Source organism: Oryx dammah, unplaced genomic scaffold, assembly GCF_014754425.2.
Source record: "Oryx dammah isolate SB20612 unplaced genomic scaffold, SCBI_Odam_1.1 HiC_scaffold_28, whole genome shotgun sequence".
NCBI classification, from domain to species: domain Eukaryota; kingdom Metazoa; phylum Chordata; class Mammalia; order Artiodactyla; family Bovidae; genus Oryx; species Oryx dammah.
In genome coordinates this window covers 10,628,124-10,638,077 of record NW_024070212.1, presented here as the reverse complement: position 1 = coordinate 10,638,077, position 9,954 = coordinate 10,628,124, and the positions used below count along the sequence as shown (strand labels likewise).

General features: G+C 38.2%; 1 pseudogene; it reads left to right on the top strand.

Annotated features, from left to right (window-relative positions):
• The window catches only part of LOC120855430, a 15,284-nt pseudogene extending 7,307 nt beyond the window's left edge, over positions 1 to 7,977 (top strand).
• The last annotated feature ends 1,977 nt before the right edge of the window (positions 7,978 to 9,954 follow it).

The following is a 9,954-nucleotide window of genomic DNA, read 5'->3' as shown; positions in this document are numbered from 1 at the left end:
TATGGACAGATCAACTAAACAGAAAATTAACAAAGAAACGCAAACTTTAAATGATACATTAGACCAGTTAGACCTAATTGATATCTATAGGACATTTCACCCCAAAACAATGAATTTCACCTTTTTCTCAAGTGCTCATGGAACCTTCTCCAGGATAGATCACATCCTGGGCCATAAATATAACCTTGATAAATTCAAAAAAATCGAAATCATTCCAAGCATCTTTTCTGACCATAATGCACTAAGATTAGATCTCAATTACAGGAGGAAACCTATTAAAAATTCCAACATATGGAGGCTGAACAACACGCTTCTGAATAACCAACAAATCACAGAAGAAATCAAAAAAGAAATCAAAATATGCATAGAAACTAATGAAAATGAAAACACAACAACCCAAAACCTGTGGGACACTATAAAAGCAGTGCTAAGAGGAAAGTTCATAGCAATACAGGCATACCTCAAGAAACAAGAAAAAAGTCAAATAAATAACCTAACTCTACACCTAAAGCAACTAGAAAAGGAAGAATTAGAGAACCCCAGAGTTAGCAGAAGGAAAGAAATCTTAAAAATTAGGGCAGAAATAAATGCAAAAGAAACAAAAGAGACCATAGCAAAAATCAACAAAGCCAAAAGCTGGTTCTTTGAAAGGATAAATAAAATTGACAGACCATTAGCCAGACTCATCAAGAAGCAAAGAGAGAAAAATCAAATCAATAAAATTAGAAATGAAAATGGAGAGATCACAACAGACAACACAGAAATACAAAGGATCATAAGAGACTACTATCAGCAATTATATGCCAATAAAATGGACAACCTGGAAGAAATGGACAAATTCTTAGAAAAATACAATTTTCCAAAACTAAACCAGGAAGAAATAGACAATCTTAACAGACCCATCACAAGCACGGAAATTGAAACTGTAATCAGAAATCTTCCAGCAAACAAAAGCCCAGGTCCAGACGGCTTCACAGCTGAATTCTACCAAAAATTTCGAGAAGAGTTAACACCTATCCTACTCAAACTCTTCCAGAAAATTGCAGAGGAAGGGAAACTTCCAAACTCATTCTATGAGGCCACCATCACCCTAATACCAAAACCTGACAAAGATACTACAAAAAAGGAAAACTACAGGCCAATATCACTGATGAACATAGATGCAAAAATCCTCAACAAAATTCTAGCAATCAGAATCCAACAACACATTAAAAAGATCATACACCATGACCAAGTGGGCTTTATCCCAGGGATGCAAGGATTCTTCAACATCCGCAAATCAATCAATGTAATTCACCACATTAACAAATTGAAAAATAAAAACCATATGATTATCTCAATAGATGCAGAGAAGGCCTTTGACAAAATTCAACATCCATTTATGATAAAAACTCTCCAGAAAGCAGGAATAGAAGGAACATACCTCAATATAATAAAAGCTATATATGACAAACCCACAGCAAACATTATCCTCAATGGTGAAAAATTGAAAGCATTTCCCCTTAAGTCAGGAACAAGACAAGGGTGCCCACTTTCACCACTACTATTCAACATAGTTCTGGAAGTTTTAGCCACAGCAATCAGAGCAGAAAAAGAAATAAAATGAATCCAAATTGGAAAAGAAGAAGTAAAACTCTCACTGTTTGCAGATGACATGATCCTCTACATAGAAAACCCTAAAGACTCCACCAGAAAATTGATAGAGCTAACCAACGAATATAGTAAAGTTACAGGATAAAAAATCAACACACTGAAATGCCTTGCATTCCTATACACTAATAATGAGAAAATAAAAAGAAATTAAGGAAACAATTCCATTCACCATTGCAACGAAAAGAATAAAATACTTAGGAATATATCTACCTTAAGAAACTAAAGACCTATATATAGAAAACTATAAAACACTGATGAAAGAAATCAAAGAGGACACTAATAGATGGAGAAATATACCATGTTCATGGATTGGAAGAATAAATATAGTGAAAATGAGTATACTACCCAAAGCAATCTATAGATTCAATGCAATCCCTATCAAAGTACCAACGGTATTTTTCACAGAGCTAGAACAAATAATTTCACAATTTGTATGGAAATACAAAAAACCTCGAATAGCCAAAGCAATCTTGAGGAAGAAGAATGGAACTGGAGGAATCAACCTGCCTGACTTCAGGCTCTACTACAAAGCCACAGTCATCAAGACAGTATGGTAGCACAAAGACAGAAATCTAGATCAATGGAACAAAATAGAAGCCCAGAGATAAATCCACACACCTATGGACACCTTCGAAGAAGGCAATGGCACCTCACTCCAGTATTCTTGCCTGGAAAATCCCATGGAGGGAGGAGCCTGGTAGGCTCCAATCCATGGGGTCGCTAAAAGTCGGGCACGACTGAAAGACTTCACTTTCACTTTTCACTTTCATGCATTGGAGAAGGAAATGGCAACCCACTCCAGTATTCTTGCCTGGGGAGTCCCAGGGACAGAGGAGCCTAGTGGGCTGCCGTCTATGGGGTCGCACAGAGTCAGACACGACTGAAGCACTTAGCAGCAGCAGTTAGGGCACCTTATCTTTGACAAAGGAGGCAAGAATATACAATGGAGAAAAGACAATCTCTTTAACAAGTGGTGCTGGGAAAGCTGGCCAACCACTTGTAAAAGAATGAAACTAGAACACTTTCTAACACCATACACAAAAATAAACTCAAAATGGATTAAGGATCTAAACATAAGACCAGAAACTATAAAACTCTTAGAGGAGAACATAGGCAAAACACTCTCCGACATAAATCACAGCAGGATCCTCTATGACCCACCTCCCTGCATACTGGAAATAAAAGCAAAAATAAACAAATGGGACCTAATTAAAATTAAAAGCTTCTGCACAACAAAGGAAGCTATAAGCAAGGTGAAAAGACAGCCTTCTGAATGGGAGAAAATAATAGCAAATGAAGCAACTGACAAAGAACTAATCTCAAAAATATACAAGCAACTCCTGCAGCTCAATTCTAGAAAAATAAACGACCCAATAAAAAAATGGGCCAAAGAACTAAATAGACATTTCTCCAAAGAAGACATACAGATGGCTAACAAACACATGAAAAGATGCTCAACATCACTCATTATCAGGGAAATGCAAATCAAAACCACAATGAGGTACCATTTCATGCCAGTCAGAATGGGGCTGCTATCCAAAAGTCTACAAGCAGTAAATGCTGGAGAGGGTGTGGAGAAAAGGGAACCCTCTTACACTGTTGGTGGGAATGCAAACTAGTACAGCCACTATGGAGAACAGTGTGGAGATTTCTTTAAAAACTGGAAATAGAACTGCCTTATGACCCAGCAATCCCACTCCTGGGCATACACACTGAGGAAACCAGGATTGAAAGAGACACGTGTACCCCAATGTTCATCGCAGCACTGTTTATAATAGCCAGGACATGGAAGCAACCTAGATGTCCATCAGCAGATGAATGGATAAGAAAGCTGTGGTACATATACACAATGGAGTATTACTCAGCCATTAAAAATAATACATTTGAATCAGTTCTAATGAGGTGGATGAAACTGGAGCCTATTATACAGAGTGAAGTAAGCCAGAAAGGAAAACACCAATACAGTATACTAATGCATATATATGGAATTTAGAAAGATGGTAATGATAACCGTGTATGTGAGACAGCAAAAGAGACACAGATGTATAGAACAGTCTTTTGGACTCTGTGGGAGAGGGAGAGGGTGGGACGATTTGGAGGAATGGCACTGAAACATGTATAATATCATATAAGAAATGAATTTCCAGTCCAGGTTCGATACAGGATGCTTGGGGCTGGTGCACTGGGATGACCTGGAGGGATGATACGGGGAGGGAGGTGGGAGGGGTTTCAGGATGGGGAACATGCGTACGCCCGTGGCAGATTCATGTTGATGTGTGGCAAAACCAATACAATATTGTAAAGTAAAAAAAATAAAAAGTAAAATAAATAAATAAGACCACTGCTCTTCCTATTATGACACAGAGGTGATTGAAGTAGTATGTGTTTGTGTGAACCAACCATCTCTTTTTTAGCGCAATTATCTGTGCCCATTCTTATCTCCCAGCTATCTGTTTTGGGGATGGTTTGGAACTCCTTTGAGTTTTCAAAGATATCAAATTGCATATAAATAGAACCTAATACAGTGTGATGAAAATATGTTCTGGTTCTTTTAATACTGAAAACAATTAACAGAAATTAAACTGCTTTCAGAAAATAAAAAACACAACCAAAGAAGCGACAGAAACTAAAAGGAATAAGGTGTCTCAGGAGCAGGGTCAAGTCTCTGTACTCTTCAGTAAACAGCACATACACAACCATGGGCTTTCCTCCACCTCCCCAGACTTCATCATCAACTCCATCCTCTACTCACCTACCTGAGGGACACGTTTCCTGTTTCTCTTTTCTGAGTTTTCTTCACGTCAGTAACAGGTGCATTTCACAGTGACTATTGTTAGTTGTACATAACTCTATTGTTATTGATCAACTTGCTTTGGCAAGGACGTTTCCTTTGTTCTGATGAATTGATCACATTGATGAGAGGCCATATCCAGGGAAAGTCCACAGTCATCTATAGGTGATCATCATGTGTAATATCCCATTTCAGTTCACTCTAAGAACTTCTGGTCTGTGGAGGTAGATAGCTTGACTCCATCTTTCATAAATATATGACAGCACCCCCACTATGCCTCCCACTTTGCCAATTACAGATTGAGAAGCTTTTCCATTCTGAAAGTATTCTGCTGTAACCTAGTAATATCAGGTCTCTGTGGAAAAAGGAGATTAGAAGTGAGCAAATCTGTCCTCTGTTTCTCTGTTAACACCCAAAACACAGAAATACTGTGAATATACCAAAGAGGACATGATTCTAATCACATATCCTTTATTTGAGCCAATTTAGAATAGGGAATTCTGAGTCACTACATGTCATTCTCACTACTTGTGACAGACTTTCTCTCTTGGAAAGAGGCAATATTTAGAATCTTAAAAATGACCCCAGGTACTCTAGTGATACTTTAAAAATTTTTTTAATGTTTGTAGCTTATAGTAGGCATTGTTCTCTATTTTCAATTCTATCTTAGTTCTTTTTTCATTCTTTTTATTTTGGTTAGTCATTTATGTGAGAGGAGGACACATTTGGATTTATTATTATATTTTAATCTATGTCTCAAATCTTTCATGACAATATTTGCATCCTCCACGGCTCTGTTGCTCTTGCTGAGGATCATGCTTTAATTCAGCAAGAAGTCATTCTAAATAGCTTAAATTGGACATTCTAACTTTCATTCCTGTTGTCTGCCACCTTAGACATGTGGTACCTAAGTTTTACTAGTTCATGTCCATCTCCTTTCTGTTAAGCACTTCCTTTCTATCCTGACTCCAGCTCCAAATATATATGAAGGTGGTGTGATCCAGGGTTGTAACTGAGGTTTCACTCAGAGAAAGTGACTTTATATACCTGCTCAAACTTGTAAGTTTATTTTTCTATTTTTGTCCAACACAGAACCAGAAAACACAGGTCCAGTGTAAGATAACTGCCAGGAGAGATGTTCTTCAAAAGGGTCCAAAGACAGTGATGGTACTGAAAGCAACAGAGCCATTTGAATATGAGTCTCCAGAAGAGGAGAAAAGCACAGTATTTCATGCTACAGTGGCTACTGCACATCAGTTTTTCCAACTGAAGGTTTTTGACAACAACCTTTAAAAGAAATTCACAAAGCAGAAAGTCATTACCAAATCTGATTACCGTTAATACAAAGGAATCCTGGAGATAAACAAAGCATCATCTGTGTCTAAAGTTGGCCTTGATCAAAAGTTTGAAGTTCCAAACAGCATCATCAAAATAGCAAATGAAATTTCCAAGATCCGATAATCTTCTCAGACAAGCATTGGGAATATTTGTGTATGGATTGTTTGTGTTACATCAGGTAATCTCTTAACATTGCTTTTAATTTTCTCCATCAGTGCCTGAAATTGGATGTCTTGCCAAGCTATTCTTACTGACTGAATATAGGAAGTCAGTTCTCGGTTCTGTCTCTTAACTAGAGATAGGCGGTCAAGTCTGCCACCCAACAGGAAATGGGGTTGGATGACCTATTAGCATTCTTCTACCTAAGATAGTTACAAGCAAGTCCTTGAAAAGATTCACCAAGAAACCTTTTCATTTCTCCAGTTATGATTACTTAGTCTCAGACACCACGAACAAGGACAGTGCAGATAGTGCAGGGTATAAATCAATATGCACATTCTAATAATTTTATCTCTGAATTCTACCATAAATTCATCACTTTCTTTTTTACTTTGAAGAACATATTGCCTTACTCAGATTAAATTCTGGTTGTGACCTACATCCAGAGCAGTAAACAGATTGGCTTGTACTTTCCTGAATGCACATACATTCAACAGTTAGGCAAATGATATAACAATTCAATGCTGTCTCTTCTACCTTATTCATTTATTTAACAAGTTATTCATGAACAGCTAATTTAAAAAAATTGTATTGCATGATATTTGGAAAATCTGGTAATCTAATTCTTTTATTTAAGAAAAAAAAAGGCAGAGAACATTTTATTGACATGTCAATTTCCAAATTTGGGGTACTAGATAGCATGATACCTTAAATCCCCCTAAAACTTACAAACATCTATGAACTCACCTTATATTTTATATAATTGACTGTTCATAAACCTGTATATGTATCTTCTCAGGTAGCCCTGTAACTTATCTCCATCACTTTTTTACTCTGTCTTTAAGAGATCATGCTTATAAATGCAATTATAGATTGATGAGTAATAGCTTACGTCAGAGAGAAGGCAATGGCAACCTACTCCAGTATTCTTGCCTGGAAAATCCCATGGATGGTGGAGCTTGTTAGGCTGCAGTCCATTGGGTCGCTAAGAGTTGGACACGACTGAGAGAGTTCACTTTCACTTTTCACTTTCATGCATTGGAGAAGGCAATGACAGCCCACTCCAGTGTTCTTGCCTGGAGAATTCCAGGGATGGGGGAGCTTGGTGGGCTGCTGTCTATGGGGTCGCACAGAGTTGGACACAACTGAAGTGACGCAGCAGCAGCAGCAGCTTACATCAGTGAGACACATGGAATGTGAACTGTGGGGCCTACATAAATGGGAATAAGATATTGGAGAAAGCAGATCTTCTCTATTGAATAAATGGAGAAGTTAGAGGAAAAAACTAGTGAATTATCAGAAACTTCCCTGTTTCTGATAGGTTTTTATAACCTATTAAATGAAAAGTTATAATCAATATCCATTCATTTCTGCCTGTATGTGTGTGTTAGCCATTCAGTCGTTTCTAACTGTTTGCAATCCCATGGACTGTAGCCTGTCAAGCCCCTCTGTCTATGGAATGCTCCAGGCAGGAATACTGGAGTGGGTTGCCATTTCTTTCTCCATAATTTCCTCTGCCTAAGAGGAGCCAAAATGTACATCAGGGATTTCTGATCCCCATGATTCCATTTGTTTTAATAACTAAAACTGCCCTTGAGGAGGAAGCAGTAGAAAATAGGAAGAAAACTCACCGTTCTAGAATTGCTAAATAGAAAACATCTAGAACATGAAAGGCTAAAATAAAAAATGATGATAATAAAAGGAAAGTTCTCAGAAAAGACCTTGCCAAAGCCATGTGTATATATGTGCCTGTAATTGCTTTTTTATATCTTGTTTTCACTGTGTCACAAGGGTCTTTATCATACATGTGGAGGTTACTATATTTTCAGACCTGAATGTTAAATTTTTGTTTCAGAAAAAAAGTAAATAAGAAGAACACAATCTATGAAATACAGGCTAGTATAGGAAAGAGGAATGTTGTGTAAAATGGAAAATGGTACAATATCAATTGTAAGGAAGGAGATAAACTCTTCTGCTTTCAACTGAGAACAATTGACCAGAAGCTGAAACTCACAAGTGGTAAATTTCTTTTTTAAAGGTCTTCGTTTTCCAAATGTACTGGATATGTTCTGTTTATTGCAGAAGTGAGCTGCTTGGGGGTGGTTGATTTGTGTACTGTGAGTCATACAGGGTGGGGCACACAAAGCCTCATAAATATTGGGGTCTACCCTCTGAATGTGATTTTCAGAGGGCAAGGCCCTAACCAAAGCCAGCCTAAGGTGAAGCAAATTGGTTCCACAGCTCATGTTTAGATCTATAAACCCTATGTCCTGGGGCAAGGTTTATTTGGTCCGCACATAGAGTCATTTTCTGCAACTTATAACACCCAGAAGAGGAACACTTGTGTAATTGGTTTCTCCAGAGAACACAACATTGATGACTGATGGTAAAGAATCTGCCTGTAATGTGGGAGACCTGAGTTCAATCCCTGGATTGGGAAAATCCCCTGAAGAAGGGAACGGCTACCCTCTCCAGTATTCTGGCCTGGAGAATTCCAGGGGAAGAGGAGTTTAGCAGTCTATAGTCCATGGGGTTGCAAAGAATTGGACATGACTGAATGAACTTCACTTTCACTAATATTTGCAAGAAGATTCTCTATCTATAACTAGTGTAGAATATCTAGTCCCACTTTGATTGGTAAGTACTCTCATTATTAGTTTTCCAACCATATCTAATTCTTCTCACATTTTAAATGTGTGCATTCCAGATGCCGCATAGAAAGATATAATGAGAAAACAATAATGAGTAGTGAATTAAATCTATTACAAGTGTCAGCAATATCACCTAAAAAACTGAATATTGAACTTCTCTGGTGGTCCAGTGATTAAGAATCTGCCCACAAATACAGGGGACAAGTGTTTGATCCCTAGCCCAGGACGATTCCACATGTCACAGGGCAACAACCCCCTTTCGCCACAACTACTGGAGCCTGTGCATTGCAACTACTAAGCCCACAAGCTGTTACTACTGAAGTCTGTGTGCCCTAGGATCTGAGCACCACAAAAAAAGAAGCCACCGCGATGAAAAGCCTGCACACTGTAACCAGAGAATAGCCCCCACTGGCTGCTACTAGAGAAAACCAACATGCAGCAACAAAGACCCAGTGCAGCCAAAAATAAATGAATATTGAAAAACCATTATTTAAAATATCACTATCAACTTCTGTTTCTGGTGATTTCTGAGTAGCCTATCACCATAATCAACAATGTTTTGTTTAGTCATTAAGTCGTGTCAGACTCTTTGCAACCCCATGGACTGTAGACCCCAGGCTCCCCTTTCCATGCAATTTTCCAGGCAAGAATATGGGCTTCGGTTACCATTTCTTTCTCCAGGAATTTTCCTGACCGAGGGATCAAATCCTCCTGCATTGGCAGGAGGATTCTTTACTACGAGCCACTGGGAAACCTATCAGCAACAATATTATTCAATAAAATAACATGAAGTGAGACTTTTCAGGCTTTGAATAACAGATAGCACACGGATAAGATCCCTGAGAGAAGGAAAACTCAAAGTATAAGCTTTTTAATTGCACAAGATCTGGCCGTGGAGGATTTCCTGATTGCAGGCCAGTGAGCAGTTGTCAAAGTGGAGCATGACAATCACACCAGGCCAAGGGGTAAGTGTAAGTTTTCATGGTACCTAAGTATCTGGAGAGAAGGAAGATACACAGAGGGCTCATTGACTGAGTCATGGATTGCCCATAAAGAGGGTGAGATAAAATGAGGCCGACCACAAAGAAGCACCTAGGAGTTTAAGAACAGAAGAGAAGTACAGGAAAGCAAATAGTGCAGGCCACATTGAATGTTGCCAAAATAGAGATACATATTTAGCATCTGGGCATCAAATGAACAAAAGGGAAAGGTTGTTAATTAGGAGTAAACTTTACACAATAGACTAACAACTACTCTAGAACCATCCTGCAAAAGATTAAAACCAAGTCTCAACTTACTTTAGGAAAAAGATAATCTGAGTTGGTTTTTTCCAGTTTTACTGAGATACAATTGACATATACC